This window comes from Bubalus kerabau, chromosome 2, assembly GCF_029407905.1.
Source record: "Bubalus kerabau isolate K-KA32 ecotype Philippines breed swamp buffalo chromosome 2, PCC_UOA_SB_1v2, whole genome shotgun sequence".
Classification (NCBI taxonomy): Eukaryota; Metazoa; Chordata; class Mammalia; order Artiodactyla; family Bovidae; genus Bubalus; species Bubalus kerabau.
Window position 1 is genome coordinate 152,933,617 of NC_073625.1, and position 17,489 is coordinate 152,951,105.

The following is a 17,489-nucleotide window of genomic DNA, read 5'->3' on the forward strand; positions in this document are numbered from 1 at the left end:
CTCAGTGTGTATGCCCAGCAGTGGGATTGCTGGGTCATATGGCAGTTCTAGTTCCAGTTTTTTAAGGAATCTCCACACTGTTCTCCATAGTGGCTGTACTAGTTTGCATTCCCATCAACAGTGTAAGAGGGTTCCCTTTTTTCCACACCCTCTCCAGCACTTATTGCTTGTAGACTTTTGGATAGCAGCCATTCTGACTGGTGTGAAATGGTACCTCATTGTGGTTTTGATTTGCATTTCTCTGATAATGAGTGATGTTGAACATCTTTTCATATGTTTATTAGCCATCTGTATGTCTTCTTTGGAGAAATGTCTGTTTAGTTCTTTGGCCCACTTTTTGATTGGGTTGTTTATATTTCTGGAATTGAGCTGCAGGAGTTGCTTGTATATTTTTGAGACTAATTCTTTGTCAGTTACTTCGTTTGCTATTATTTTCTCCCATTCTGAAGGCTGTCTTTTCACCTTGCTTATAGTTTCCTTTGTTGTGCAGAAGCTTTTAATTTTAATTAGGTCCCATTTGTTTATTTTTGCTTATTGGAAAAGAAGAAGTAAAATTCTCACTGTTTGCAGATGACATGATCCTCTACATAGAAAACCCTAAAGACTTCACCAGAAAATTACTAGAGCAAATCAATAAATATAGTAAAGTTGCAGGACATAAAGTCAACACACAGAAATCCCTTGCATTCTTATACACTAACAATGAGAAAGCAGAAAGAGAAATTAAGAAAACAATTTCCATTCACCATTGCAATGAAAAGAATAAAATACATAGGAATATATCTACCTAAAGAAACAAAAGACCTATATATAGAAAACTATAAAACACTGCTGAAAGAAATCAAAGAGGACACTAATAGATGGAGAAATATACCGCGTTCATGGATCAGAAGAATCAATATAGTGAAAATGAGTATACTACTCAAAGCAATCTATAGATTCAATGCAATCCCTGTCAAGCTACCAACAGTATTTTTCAGAGAACTAAAACAAATAATTTCACAATTTGTATGGAAATACAAAAAAAACTCGAATAGCCAAAGCAATCTTGAGAAAGAAGAATGGAACTGGAGGAATCAACCTGCCTGACTTCAGGCTCTACTACAAAGCCACAGTCATCAAGACAGTATGGTACTGGCACAAAGACAGAAATATAGATCAATGGAACAAAATAGAAAGCCCAGAGATAAATCCACACACCTATGGACACCTTATCTTTGACAAAGGAGGCAAGAATATACAACGGAGAAAAGACAATCTCTTTAACAAGTGGGGCTGGGAAAACTGGTCAAAACCAGTTTTCACCAGTTGTAAAAGAATGAAACTAGAACACTAACACCATACACAAAAATAAACTCAAAATGGATTAAAGATCTAAACATAAGACCAGAAACTATTAAACTCCTAGAGGAGAACATAGGCAAAACACTCTCCAACATAAACCACAGCAGGATCCTCTATGACCCACCTCCCAGAATATTGGAAATAAAAGGGACACAAATTTGAGCAAACTGCAGGAGACAGTGAAAGACAGGGGAGCCTGATGAGCCGCTGTCCATGCAATCACAAAGAGTCAGACACAACCTAGCAAATGAACACACACACACACACACACACACACACACAACATATAAAAAGTATAACCATTTAAATTTTTCACAACAGATTTAGAGCCTCAACATTACTTTACACTAATACACCGCTCATCAACTATTTTTGAAAATGCCCTCACTCTAGCCATCTGTAATCAAGAAGAATATTTAAAAAGATCAAGCAAGTAAACAGATGAAAAAAGAAAACAACACTGACTGGTTTCCTGTAAATTAGAACTCCCTTCAACTTTGTCTCATCAAAGGCTATCCTGGCAACCATCCAGGCAGCCAGTGCCTGTACAAATTATGCATGCTAATTTATTTAAATCAAGCTAATCTTATTCTCTTGAGATTAGAGAAGACAGTTCCATCTTATTGTTATGAGTAGTGATATTTTTTACTTCATCTTCTACGATTCACTTTTTATATTCCTTTTGTCTCACGGGTTTTTGTCTATTTTCTCTTCTTGATCTCATGTTATTTTCCTTAAACATAGCTTTTTTTCTAGACATTCTAATTCATCTTTCCTTAATTTAACCTTCAAGTTATTTTATCTCAGGCTTCCCTGGTGCCTCAGGGGTTAAGAATCTGCCTGCCAATGCAGGGGACCTGAATTCAATCCCTGAATTGAGAAGATCCCCTGGAGAGGAAAATGGCAATCCACTACAGTATTCTTGCCTGGAGAATCCCAGGAACAGAGGAGCCTGGTGGGCTGCCGTCTATGGGGTCGCACAGATTTGAACACGACTGAAGCGACTTAACAGCAGCAGCAGCTTTTAGAAAGATTTCAAAAGAATGACAATTGTGTTGGGTGATTTCTCCTTAATGTTAAATAGTTTATAATTAACACTGTTATCAAAATGTGCAAAAATAAACATACACACACAGTATTATGAATCTTTTTAAAATTTCATTTTTAAAAAAGCCCAGAAGACTTTGTGGTATAATGGGATGAAAACAACCTTCATAGCCAAAGGACCCCAGTTCTAATTCAGCCTTCAGCTTTTTGCTCCTAAAGCTATAAAGGGAATTAAATAAAATTACAGAGGTAATATATTTAGTGCAGTACCAGACATCTAGTAAGGGTTCAAAAAATAACAATACCATTACTATTAAATTAAGGCATATTAAGTATGTAATTCATTTTGTATCCTCCTCAAATTGTTCTAGAATGTAATGGGATTAAAAATAAAAAATTAAACCCTCAAAAGTAATGAAAAGAGAAGACAATAACAACAAAATCGTGGAAGCTTGTAAATAGATGGATGAGTCGTAACTAACCTACCAGAGCTGACAAAGCTAATCCTAAGTCCTTCGCAGGACTAATCCTAAGTCCTTCGCAGGACTCTTAACTGTGCTGTTTCAAACTACAGCTAAATATTTATTATAGTTTTATTATTATTGAAACATCCCTATCTTTAAAACACCAGCTAAGCAGAAAAGTTTTTAAGATTATTCATGAAAACTACAATCATTGCTTCTGACAGTATAGGACAAGAATACTGGAGACAAGGATTCTAATATATTTCAATTGTTTTAAACTACAGAATTAAAGAAAAATATGATTAGGATTGGGTCTGCTGCTGCTAAGTCACTTCAGTCGTGTCCGACTCTGTGAGACCCCATAGACAGCAGCCCACCAGGCTCCTCCATTCCTGGGATCCTCTAGGCAAGAACACTGGAGTGGGTTGCCATTTCTTTCTCCAACAGTGTTAGTGAAAGTCGCTCAGTCGTGTCTGACTCTTTGCAATCCCACTGACTATACAGTCCAAGGAATTCTCTAGGCCAGAATACTGGAGTGGGTAGCCTTTCCCTTCTCTAGGGGATTTTCCCAACTCAAGGATTGAACCCAGGTCTCTCACATTGCAAGTGGATTCTTTACCAGCTGAGCCACAAGGGAAGCCACTAGGATTGGGTAGAACATCCAAAAAACAAAAGCAAATTAAAATGAGGGGTTACCAGGGCTTTATAGATAGCAATAAGCCACTAAGTCAATCAGTCACTAATTTGAAGGTTCTCAAAGTGCTAGTTCAGTTCAGTCGCTCAGTTGTGTCTGACTCTTTGCGACCCCATGAACTGCAGCACACCAGGCCTCCCTGTCCATCACCAACTCCCCGAGTTCACCCAAACCCATGTCCATTGAATCGGAGATGTCATCCAACCATCTCATCCTCTGTCGTCCCCTTCTCCTCCTGCCCTCAATCTTTCCCAGCATCAGGGTCTTTTCAAAGGAGTCAGCCCTTTGCATCAGGCGGACAAAGTATTGGAATTTCAGCTTCAACATCAGTCCTTCCAATGAACACCCAGGACTCATCTCCTTTAGGATGGACTGGTTGGATCTCCTTGCAGTCCAAGGGACTCTCAAAGAGTCTTCTCCAACACCACAGTTCAAAAGCATCAATTCTTCGGCACTCAGCCGTCTTCACAGTCCAACTCTCACATCCATACATGACCACTGGAAAAACCATAGCCTTGACTAGATGGACCTTTGTTGACAAAGTAATGTCTCTGCTTTTCAATATGCTGTCTAGGTTGGTCACAACTTTCCTTCCAAGGAGTAAGCGTCTTTTAATTTCATGGCTGCAATCACCATCTGCAGTGATTTTGGAGCCCAGAAAAATAAAGTCAGTCACTGTTTCCACTGTTTCCCCATCTATTTGCCATGAAGTGATGGGACTGGATGCAAAGAGCTAGTAAGGCTCACCATGTAAGACTTCTCATAAATTTCCCAGTTCATTCCCAATACCAACAACACATACACACCAAGGGAGTCAAAACCTAGAGAGAAACAGAGGGAGGAAAAGGTATGTGTCTTGGGAGGTGATTCTCAGACATCACATACTGCCTTGCCCCTGTTAATAAGAAGCACCAGTCTACAAAATACAGGTTCTCTTTCCAGCAGTAAAGTTAAGGTGCACTCTCTAAAATGCATTATTGACAGGAGTGTAACTTGGTGCAACCAATATGAAGAACAATTTAGTAATATCTAGTAAAGTTTAAGGTGTGCATATCTTATTACCTAGCAATTCCATTCCTGTAAATCAAAAATACGCTCTTGCATATGTACACAAGGAAGTAGGTACAAAAATGTCCATGGCAACACTGTTTATACTACCAAAACATAGAAACACTGAAATGCCCATTAACAAGAAAAGAGACAAATAGATCATGGTATAATGTCACAAGGGACAGCAGTGAGAAAGCACGCTACATGCATCAACATGAATGAATCTCATAAACAATTCTGAGCTAAAGAGAGCTGCCAAGGAATAAATAGAGCATTATGCCATTCATTTAACATTTAAGACCATACACAGCAATATAATTACATTTCTTAGAAACACAAACATAGGTAGTAAAAGGTTTTTTGGTGGTTGTTTTGTTTTAAGAAGGAATGACAAACAGCCAATTTAACTAGTGGTGTTACTACTGAGACTGATGAGAAAGAAATGAAATCAAGCAACAGAATTATAAGGGCTAAAATGGTTAACTTCTTATACTAGGTAGTGTGAATAGGAGGGTCCAATGCCTTAAGTATCTTCCTGCTTTTTACATCTTAAATATTTTATAATAAAAATTTAAATCTCGAATAAAAATTCTGAGATTCTCTAGGTTTGTGGCACTAAATATGGAAAGTACAAAAACAAATAAGCCAAGAAAGATTTCCTCATCATGCACCTTATCTAAATACACAGGAAGAGCTGGTGAATGCTAATCTTGTGCCGTGATGACAGTGCAATAATGTCTTTTCTCGTAAGTCCAATCCCGTCCAGCTGCGTACTTCACTGTCACTGCTAAGGTTATATGAACCTCATTACCTCTCCCCGCTAAGTCGTCTCCTCATCTAAGTCTCTGCTCACCTCCCACCTGGACTCCACCTTGCCCCAATTCCTGCTTTTTAAAAATCACTTTAAGATAAGGCACGAAGAGAACTTACCTAGGATCAAGATTGACAGTGTTCCAGTTCTTGGCCTTGGTGATGGGTACATAGATTTTCCTTACATTGCTAGTACATAAATAAACTAACCATAAAATGACCAAGGATGCAGTCTGTCATGAGGAAAGAACTATTACTAATCAAATCCTATATACCTAAGATCTACTTGAAAACTAATGATGATAAGGCCAATTTCACTCTCCAAGCTCCCTCCCCTCATGAATCTTACATGACAGTGTATAAAGATAATTAACAAATAAATACATAAAATGTACAGTATAATAGACAATGAAACATTTATTTACTGACCAATGACCCTCTCTAGAATATAGGCTCTAAGAGGGCAACAATTTTTTCACTGCTGTATCCCTAGCACCTAGAATACTGCCTGACACACAGTAGCAAAGCAGTAAATAACTGTTGAATGAATAAACAATATATGGCAAAATAAGTGTTTAATGTTACTTGCCATTGTTATTATCACCATATCTGTAATATGGCCTGGCCTTCCCTACTACACATATAGTGTTAATGAATGGAAAATGACTTTTGGAAAAGCAAATCACCTTGCCTTCCGAGTAAGTGTGCATGCTCAGTCTTGTCCGACTCTTTGCAATCCTATGGACTGTAGCCCACCAGGCTCCTCTTTCCATGGGATTTTCTAAGCAAGAATATTGGAGTGGGTTGCCATGTCCTCCTCAAAGAGATCTTCCCCACCTAGGGATAGAACTGGTGTCTTCTTTGCCTCCTGCATTGGCAGGCAGATTGTTTTACCACTGAGCCACCTGGGAAGCCCATGCCTTCAACAACGGTGGAATCCAAATGAAAATTGGATGTCTACAGTCTACCTCCATCAAGCGGGTCTTAAGACTCAGTTTCTTATGCTTTTTTAAATGACACTATGTAATGTTACTAAACCACACATTTCAGTGTACACCAAGTTGATTAAACAGCAATATGTCTATCACTTTCGACCAGACTCTAAATGTCAAGGCGAGACTGCTGGCAGCTCACCAAAAGAGACAGGGCAACAGAAGTCAGATCTGTGCACAAGTGAAAGAAACAAAGGAAGGCTTGTTTTTGCTTGTCCCAAAACATATCAGGAGGTACAATAAAATGAGAGCAAAAGAAAAGCAGTCTGACAAGACCAGCTAAAGTTGAAAGACAAGAAGAATCAAATTTTTAAGAGTAGAACTGTAGCATTTTTCTGTGGGCTATAATTTTCAGAGTTAAAAAACTACCAATTGATTATTTTATTCATTATTTTGATATACTAGGAATGCTACTAAACTGGATAAGGAGTTTCAAAGAACTCCTTCAAATTGAAAGAACTGTAGGACAGTGAGCTCAATAACTCAGTTAGACATCAGATCAAAGGCATTTAAGTTTATTAGCGCTATGTCGCAAAGGCTTATGTAGGTAGGCAAAGGCTTTCAAATAAATATACTGTCCCAGCAATCTGTGTGAAGTACTAATTTCAAACAAAACATGTCCTGGACTATTCTTCATATTAAGTTTAACCAACTACTGTTTTTTTGGGGTTTTTTTTTGGCTGCACCACACGGCATGTGGGGTCTTAACTCCCCAACGAGGGATGGAACCTAGAGTGGAAGCTCAGAGTCTTAACCATGGGACTGTCAGGGAAGTCTCACCACCAATCATTCTTAAACTGCAGTTTTGTCTTTGCTCCATAACCTTTCCTTTGTGTTTGATATGACTCTTGAAAATTTCCTAACCTCTTGCCAAATCCAATGTGCTTAGTTCACTTTGCCATCTTTCCAGCATCTGTCAATATTAAACTTTTTCTTTAAATTCTTTCCTTGTTGAACTTTCCTAACTTGTACATTCTGGTTTTTTCTACTACAATTCTATTTCTCTTTAAACATTCCTGTTCCTTCCAACTTCTAACTATCCCTTGATGAACTATATTCCATGGTTTTAACCAACAACTCCACACAGTTGATTCTCAAATCTCCAGTTAATTCCCTGTCTCTAGTATCCACTCCAGGCTATAACTAATAAGAGACACTAATCTGGCAAACTGTCTCCTAAACCCAAATATGTACATCTAAACCTGAACTCCATCTTCCAAAACACGCCCCTCCCTCAGTCAAACCAACCCCCTTTATCAACTTCCCTGTCTTCCTCAATGGTAGCTAGACAGGGCCCTGGTTTTTCCTCCGGTGTAGACATATATCAGATGGAAAAGAACTCAATACAAAATTAAGGAACCTTGGGAAATGTTTACATTATCTTCCCCTCTCCCCATCAGACCAAGGCTATCCTGTCCTTACAGAGCCTGTAATTAGTTGGGACTGGATTTAAAAAAACAAACAAACCTTCTCTTCCTTTCTTAAATCTCAAAAAATTTTAACTGCATTTTCTTAGGCCAAATTGTACAATGAAAGTGAATTTTCCTTTCCTGTTCATAAAATGTTCCAAATTTCACAGAAAAGAAACAAAACAAACAGTTCTCCCTATACTCACAAATATTTAAAGTCCCAATCTACAGGTTTCACCTAAAAATGAAATTGCTATTCATCGTAGATATATCATACTCACACATACACACACAATTCACTTCTTTCTCCTTTTTCCTGATAATTTTTACTCTAAAGAAGGAGAAATCAGTTTATCGATAGCTAGGTATTTTAAAACTTCACCTTTCCTCTGTTTCTTCCTTCACTGAAGGAAAAATTGAGGGTTCGGTGTAAAAGGGAAGGTTGTTTATATTTTGACAGCGTATTTTTGTGAGAATGCAAAGAGTAGAAGAGGAGTAAAAGATGACGTCCAGGTAACTGAAAAGTAGTGTTTATACTTAGTATTTCTCTTCCTTTCAGTTCTTGCCATGTAACTTGAACACACTCTCCTTCCTAGGGAAAAAGGGCCCAAAGTATTTTTAATCTTTCACAGCTCCAGTATCTGTCTACAGGATTCAGTGTATGCCCTGCCCTGAGCAAACTGCAAAATGTTTGGTTTCTTTTAATAAAGGTTTTTTCTGCAAACTTCACCCTTTCCTTTCTCTCTGATTTTAAGTATATCTCCCAAAAATCTGGGGCTCTCTGCACAGGCCCTTGGAATAATTCCTAATGGTAAAGTGGCAGTTAGTAAGGCCAGTAAGTCATTGAACAAAGTTTATTAAGTACCCATTATGGACAACTTGGACCTTCCTCAATATGTCAATCATTTTTCCTGGGAAACAAAGACTCTATAATCTAAATGTTTTGTTTTTTTAACACTGGATTAGCAGGTTTCTCAGAACCTATAATATGCTAAAGAGCACCTGGGACTCTTTAAGAGTCCTGGCCAGCAGGGATTCCCAAACTTACTGACCAGCGACCAGCGCTGCTTTTATTGAACACCTATTTATGGTTCTGCAACATGACTGGGGAAAAGTTGTGCTTGGAGAATTCAGGGAAGGCAGAAAGCATCGCTATTGGAGTAGACAAATTAGAAATTGCTTCATGGAAGACCATTTGAGCCAGGTCCTGACGGATGGGTAAAGTGTGACTGCAGAAATGGGAAAAGGTCACTGAGCATGGGAAGCCCTGGGCAGTGCCTCTCTGGTCACTCTCTTTGGGTCATCTACCCACTTCACTTAGGGTGAAATCAGTCTACCTATGCCCCAGGCTGAACCTACTTTGGAGAAATCTCTATGGTTCAGACCTACCAAGGTTCGCTGGTGGCTCAGAGGATAAAGAACTGGCCTGCAATGTGAGAGAGCTGGGTTCAAGCCCTGCGTTGAGAAGATCCCCTGGAGAAGGAAATGGCAACCTAGTCCAGTATACTTCCCTGGAGAATTCCATGAACAGAAGAGCCTGGCGAGCTACAGTCCATGGGGTTGCAAAGAGTCAGACACAACTGAGCAACTAACACACACACATACACCAAGGCCCCAGATGCCCAGCCAGGCATGAAGACCCAGCTCTGAGGAGCAGGGGAAGGCAATGAGATGGGAGATGGAAGGTTGTGAGCTTCCTTCTCATCCTTTCCCTACCTGCTTCCAAAGATTTCCCTATTTAACTCTCTTTTGCCCTAAGCAAGTTAATATATCTTGCCAGTTGCAGATTTCAAAAAATAAAATTCTTGAGAATTAAAAATCTTTAATTTTCATGTATCTCTAAACAAAATTTCCCAAATGTGTTAACTATACTATTGCCCCTCTTTGTCTCAGATGTAGAGATCTATAAGGCAAGTTGTCAAAAATTATTGCTTTTTATAATAAAGTAGGTGTACAGTGTGTGAAAATGGCACCACTTAATCAGACTCATTCCCTTCACTTCTGAATCTCTAAGGCAAGGGTTATTAGAAAACAGTAGTTTTGAATTGTTTTTTTAAATGTGTGGCTTAAATACAGGCCTGAAGTTAAACCAATGTGAAGGGATAGAGAGTACTTTTGGTGGCTGTAGAACAGTGCTAAAAATTTTTTTTATCTTATATAAATGAATGCCTATTCATCATTAAAAAAAAAAAAAAAACCCAAAGCAACAACTGAAAAATGTAAAAAAACCAAATAAGAAAATTAAAACTACCAAGACAATTTAATAATTGCTTTAAAATTGTATTCTGACCATTTACAATAGACTTTTAAAAATATAGTATAATATACACAACATGAAATGTACTCTCTTAATGTAATTTTTAAGTGTACAGTGCAGTGGCATTGAGCACATAAAAGAGATTTTGATGTCCAGAACACTTGGGTTTCTCGAGCCATTTGAGGGGGAAAAAAAAATGCCATTTGGCCCTTAAACAACAAAACACTCTTCATTAATACTGTGTAAGAGAGCTGGACTATAAAGAAGGCTGAGCACCAAAGAACTGATGCCTTCAAACTGTGGTGCTGGAGAAGACTCTTGAAAGTACCTGCAAGGAGACTAAATTAGTCAATCCTAAAGGAAATCAACCCTGAATATCCATGGGAAGGACTGATGCTGAAGCTCCCATACTTTGGCCATCTGATGCAAAGGGCTGACTCACTGGAAAAGACCCCAATGCTGTGGAAGATTGAAGGCAAAAGGAAAAGATGGCAGAAGAGAATGAGATGGTTAGAGAGCATCTCCAACTCAATGGACAAGAGTTTGAGCAAACCCCAGGAGACAGTGAAGGACAGGGAAGCCTGGCATGCTGCAGTCCATGAGGGGGTCGCAAAGAATTGGACATGACTTGGCGACTGAACAACAAGTGGATAAAAAGAAAACCCTTACATAATATTTAAGTAACATCTTAATAAACCCTTCTGTACCTGAAGGGAAAATGCCACATAAATAAAAGGCATTGTAAACATCACCTTCTTTCTTCTAAGGTTGGCAGGGACTTTCTCACGTGTGGCTTTCTTCACTTCCTGCTAAATACAGCCATGTGTTACAGATGGAGAACCCTAATTTAGCATTTGCTACCTGTAATCAGAGTGTTAGAAATCCTGGCCAAAAGCCTCATCCCTAAGCACACCACTAAGATCGGACTTGCCAAGCAGCCCCACCCTCCCAGGAAAAGGAGAACAGCCTGATCTTTGTACACCCTCTCAGTTCAGAAACTCATTGTTGAGTGCAGGCTTCCAAAGGAATAATTCTATCATACTTGTCCTTGTAAAATCAAGCAGTATATAATTACACAGAGAACTTCTGGGCCCCAATTATTTCAAAACAGCAAGCATAAAGAAGATCTGTGGCTCAGTAAAGCATCTGCCTACAATGCGGGAGACCCGGGTTCAATCCCTGGGTCGGGAAGATCCTCTGGAGAAGGAAATGGCAACCCACTCCAGTACTCTTGCCTGGAAAATCCCATGGATGGAGAAGCCTGGTAGACTACAGTCCATGGGGTCGCAAAGAGTCGGACACGACTGAGCAACTTCACTTTCACTTTCACACCCATAACTTCAACCTCCGCTGAAAGTTTCTCAGGCAGAATACAATGCTTCTGAGTCTCCTAGGTACAAAGCAGAGAAGTTATCTATTTCATTTTCTGAAAAAAAGGAAAAGGAACAGCAGTTTAAATCCCTCACCAGAAGTTACCTGGAAATCACAGTGACACCTTAGGAAAGGGACAGTTAAGGACCATATTCTTTTTGACCCAATTAATGGATACACTGTCCTTTCGGAAAAGCAGGAGAGAAGAAGAAAGAACAGTTCTTGGCAACAAATCAGCATCAAAGGTTCAAATGTTCACAAGTATTTGGATGAGTGCCCAGTGCTTAGGCTCAAAGACATAAACTCTCCTGAGAATCTCAGGTAAAAGTCACGCAGCCAGGATTCAGAACCAAGTCTGCATGACTCTGAGGCCCATGCCTTTTCCACTCTTCCACTGTGCTAATCTCTCTGAGGACACAATCTAGGGCATTCAACTTAAGCTCATAAAGAGAAATAACTTATTGGGAGACTGGGATTGACTGTAGCCCACCAGGCTCCTCTGTCCATGGAATTCTCCAGGCAAGAATACTGGAGTGGATAGGCAATCCCTTCTCCAGGGTAGTAACCTAAATGGGAAGGAAATCTAAAAAAGAGGGGATATAGGTATACATATAGCTGATTCACTTTGCTGTACAGCAGACTGACACAGCAGTGTAAAGCAACTCCGTTCCAATAAAAATTTTTAAATCAGAGAGAGAAAGATCTTATTTATAACATATTAAAACAGAAGTTGACCATGTTTTTCTGTAGAGGACCAGTGAATATTTTAGATTTTGCAAGCCATGTAATGTTTCTATTGAATATTTATCTTTGCTTTCTCTTGCAACTTTTTAAAAACATTTTTTTAAAAACTCCTAGCTCATAAGGCTGTACAAAAACTGGCCATAAGCACAATGTACCAACCCCTGGGTTAGAAGATAAGGTCCAAGCAAGGCTAAGTGATTTTGAAGGATGAGAACTGTATCACTGACTCAGTTTCTTGATTTACCAAGGCACTTTTCACTTCAGAATGGGGAGAAAAAAGGGAGGCCAGAAGATCAGTATTCAATCCAGTCAATTCTTATACATTCCATTCTAAAGTAAAGGGTAAAGAATAGCAGTCCCCTTACACAGACTCCTTCATTAGAATAGTTTTAGAAGCTACTCAGCACTTATTTCATTTATTTCTTCATTCTATTTCCATGCCTTTGCATATTCCAACTTAGGCATTAATCAGTGACTGAAAATCAATGCTTTCTGCAGTCTAATTAAAAATGACTATTTCAGAGGGCCAAAACATAATGAACAGAAACCTAGGGAGATTCAAGTTGACCAGGGGCTCTTTCAGTATGATCAAAGGCCTCGGGGGTTCTGCGATTTGAAATTATAAAAAATATTTTCCATTCACTTTACGACACTTGTAAAACAGGCTTTTGAACACTCCCTGCAATTTGCAATAATCATCAAGTCACCCTAACAGATGTTGCAAACAGGATCCAGTTCATCAACCCTAGAGCACATAATGAGATGCATTTTAAATGACATTCAGATTTCACTATACAAGCAAAAATAATCTACAACTTAAAACCTCCTTAATATTTTCTTTAGATATTAAAACTTGCATCTAGGACTTGCTCTCAGACCATCCTTAGCATATGCAAGCCATGTGCCCTGTCAGTTGTTGGCTGGCTGACCTCTGCCTTGGTCTGGGCAATGCAAGCTTAGTGCCAGCTCCAAGAGTCTCTGGTTAAAATATTTTCAACTATGCTGATTCATGCCCAGCTGTTTGGGAGCTACAAAGTAGAAACAGAAGATGGCCACCAGGGGCCAATTTAACAGCAACAAATGTTATTTTCTCTGCTGAACTAAACAAGTTGGAAACCCAAGACTCCAGATTCCAAAAGCTGGCACCTAATTTCAAAGATGGCATGTGGAACCACAAGTCCAGTCCACAGGTAAATATATACAGGCCAATTTTGATCACAGAGACAACCAGCAAATTAGGGTAGGAATGAGAGCAATGAAAGCAGCTCCCTTCTTGAATTTTGCCCCTTTTGTCCAGTTGCATAATCCCCTCTTATGAAACCCAAGACTATCAGGAAAAAGACCTGGCCCAAGACCTACTAACAGATTAAACAGGACTAGAAAAAACTGACCAACTGCAAAAGCCGATTAATTACAAAGTGCAAACAAACATGGAAAATGCTTCCTTGTGTACAGAGGGCATGGCAACCTCAGTCATGATGAAGATACAGCACCCCAAGGCTTGAAGGTATGTATTTTACATTCAGTATATCACATGATCATCATAAACTTGTAAGAGAGGAAACAGCACCCCCAATTTAGAGATGATAAACTGAGGCTGGGGAAAACATATCCAAAATCACACAAGTAAGAAAGACAAGCTGGGGAGTTCCAACTGTGTCCGTCTGGGATCAAACTTGCCCTTTCATTTCATCAGGGTTTATCTCCCACAAGAAAAATAACAAAACAGAGCATAGAATAGAGAACATTCAGGAGTTATACAGACAGGTGGTATTAGTAAGCAGCAGGGCTCCAAGCTCAGGCCAGACTCTATCACTCCATCAGAGAGACAGCAAGAGCAAGCCAGAATGCAAAGGCCATAGTTACAAATGACATCATACTTGGCAACAACCATCTTCCCCAAGTCAGTTCCCTACACCCAGCACTGTCAACATGAAGCTAGAAACCAGGTACAAAGTGTGGAGAGCTGGGACTCAGTTGGCACCATGGGATTCCAGGGTAGGGGGTTGTCACCTGCCAGGAAAGGTAACCTGGACCCCATCCACCAAGAGGCTGAAGCTGTTTAAATACTGTCTGTCTTGGCTCTGCTGCTGCTGCTGCTGCTAAGTCACTTCAGTCATGTCCGACTCTGTGCGACCCCATAGACGGCAGCCCACCAGGCTCCCCCATCCCTGTCTTGGCTGTAAGGTAGTTCAAAAACTAAAGTTGAGCCCTCAGGGGAGAAACTCAATGTGGAAAGGGAGAGGGCAGGAGTTTTAAGACAGGACTGACAATTTTTTAACCTCAGGACCAGGGCAAATACAATCAACTTTCCTTTCCATTTCTTCACATCGATGACCTTCACAGAAGGCCAAGTCTCCACAACCAAAAGAATAGAGAGAATCAGGATAATAACCTAAGAAAACTTTAAAAAAAGAAAAAAGAGAGAGAGAGAGTATTTTGCCAGAATTAGATCAGAATTTTGTATTTCCAAACACCAACCCCATGCTGACAGAGCTGGGCTCTGGGAGCCAATTCTGAGAGAACCGTGGTGCCAGGCACGCCAATATTAGCAGCTGGCATTCCCCAGCCCTTGCTGCTGGCACTCTCACCCTTGTGAGGGCTACTGCCACACTTCTTACCCAAGGCCCCCAATCAAACAGATGAAGTCAGCCCTCGGTCGTGTGAGGTGGAAAGCAAGGAAGCTGGCAGCAGAGGTGGTGAACAGAAGGGCAGGTGGCCAGGAAGGTGAAATGCCCTCACTGGTGGCCTTTCCCTTCTGTCCAGAAAGAAGCTGCTCTACAAATACATGGGTAGGGGGAAGGAAGTGGCAGGATTTCAAAATTCAAGCCCTGACTCACTAGGCTCTGACTGAGGAGAGACCCAGCTGAATGCACTGGGCTGACTACATGATTAATCAGTCCCTTTTTCTGCTCTGTGACTGAAGCCATGGTCTCAAGACTTGTAATTACATCCCAGGTGTCCTTGGGCACCTGAAGGTGATAGCCAGGCTGGGCAGAGCTTCAGATCTGGCCCTCCTGGAGTGGCTGACTCTCCCACCGGGTCAAGTGATGCCACTGCTACAGGTCTGAGAAGAAGCCAGCCAGGTTCAAGAGTGGGGTTGGGAGGTGAGGGCAAAGCTTCTCAGGCAGCCCCACTAACCTGACTCTCTCCAGAAGCCCAGCACCACCTCTCTCCTCCCACAAGGAGGAGAATCCCATTGGAGGGAGAGGGGAACAACCAGAGGCCTCCCCTCTAGCCTAAGAGGGAAACAGATGTGAACCAACAGAAAATCTTTAAAACATCTAAAATCCTATACCAATAAAGTCCAATTGCTGGATTCAATTTAGATAAATCAGCTTTCTTGTTGAGATAAATGGGCAGTTTGGAAAAGATCATTGGCTTCTGATACAAAAGATTAATTGGAAGAGGTGTTTTTGTTTTGTTTTGTTTTGATCATAGAGATAAAAGAAATCTCAACAAGTTATCTGCTCAGACAGGCAGCAGTCAATCTTCTTCATAAAGCTCTCCTAGAAAAGAAATCACATGGTTAACACCACTATTGAATAGTCTTTAAACAAGAAATGATTCTTTAGACATAAATCTCTAAAACTCCTTTAACTTTAACCGAATGCCTACCACTTCACTCTCAGTGGAAACAAAAGTTACTATCCACAAAAAAATACCCATACAGAAATTTTTTCATCTGTCTATTCTCCAAAATAAAGACATCCCAACTCATAAACATTTCTTTAATTTTTTCATTATTTTCCTTGTTTTCCCCCCGAACCCTCTCCAAACTAATTATGGTGGTGGTTTAGTCGCTAAGTTGTGTCCGACTCTTGTGACCCCATGGACTGTAGCCCACCAGGCTCCCCTGTCCATGGGATTTTCCAGGCAAGAATACTGGAGTGGATTGCCATTTCCTTCTCCAGGGGATTTTCCAAACCCAGAAATCAAACCCAGGTCTCCTGCATTGCAGGCAGATTCTTTACCAACTGAGCTACAAGGGAAGCCCACTAATTATTACTCATAACTAATTATGAGGCCAGGAATAATCATTTAATTATTAGACAATACAGCTGATGATACCTTCCACCAAGTAAAAGTGGTTTTTATCTCGCGTGTTTTCCACGCAATGTGTTGTTTTGTCTATTTTCCAACTAGATGTCCCAATATAAAACAAGGAAGAATATGGAGAAAAGAAAAGCAGTTGGTGTTGGAAACTCAACAAATGCCTAAGCTAATTTGCAGAGAGATTGAAAATAATCCACTTAAATTTCAAATCAAAATGCAACCATGTGGAAAATGGCACGTGGCTACACAACATAAACTAGCAAAATTACAAAAAGCCGTTAATGCACTGCAATGACATCGCTGCTGAGCTATCTGTCACCACTTCAGTTTCAACAATGATTTCACTGTCGTGGGAGAAACTGATCTTTTGAAGACAGGCCCCTATTTGTTGAAACACCTATGTGCTATCATAGTTAAATAAAGATGTTCATCACAGGTGGACTTGCCTAAAATCATCATGAAATATTATAATCCAAAACTAAAATCATGGCAAATTACTTGCCTTTAGATGACCCTGCTGCTGCTGCTGCTAAGTCGCTTCAGTCGTGTCCAACTCTGTGAGACCCCATAGATGGCAGCCCACCAGGCTCCCCCGTCCCTGGGATTCTCCAGGCAAGAACACTGGAGTGGGTTGCCATTTCCTTCTCCAATGCATGAAAGTGAAAAGTGAAAGTGAAGTCACTCAGTCGTGTCCAACTTAGCGACCCCATGGACTGCAGCCTACCAGGCTCCTCCGTCCATGGGATTTTCCAGGCAAGAGTACTAGAGTGGGGTGCCACTGCCTTCTCCGTTAGATGACCCTAGTCACAGGTATTAGACCGGTTTCTGTTAAGTTTGGCTGCACACTGGACTCACCTGAGGAGCTTTAAAAACTACTGGTGACTGAGCTCCACCCTCAGAGATTCAGATGTAATTGGTCTAGGGTGAAGCTCAGATCCTGACAGTTTTTAGAGCTCCCCAGGTGATTCTAACATGTGGCTAAGGCAGAGAACCACTGCCTTAGATAAGTATCAATTAAAAATAATGTATCACAAGCTTACTAGGCTTCCCAAGTGGTGCTAGTGGTAAAGAACCCACCTAATAATGCAGGAGACTTAAGAGATGTGGTTTTAATCCCTGGGTCAGCAAGATCCCCTGGAGGATCTGGCAACCCACTCCAGTATTCTTGCCTGGAGAATTCTATGGACAGAGAAGCCTGGCAGGCTACAGTCCGTGGAGTCACATAAACAAAGTCAGACAGGACTGAGGCAA

The 17,489-nt window shown here is 40.4% G+C and overlaps 1 protein-coding gene across 1 annotated transcript in view; it reads right to left on the reverse strand.

Annotated features, from left to right (window-relative positions):
• Positions 1–17,489, reverse strand: part of PPM1L (protein phosphatase, Mg2+/Mn2+ dependent 1L) — a 330,127-nt gene that overhangs the window by 254,597 nt on the left and 58,041 nt on the right. The gene's annotated exons all lie outside the window — the stretch shown is intronic.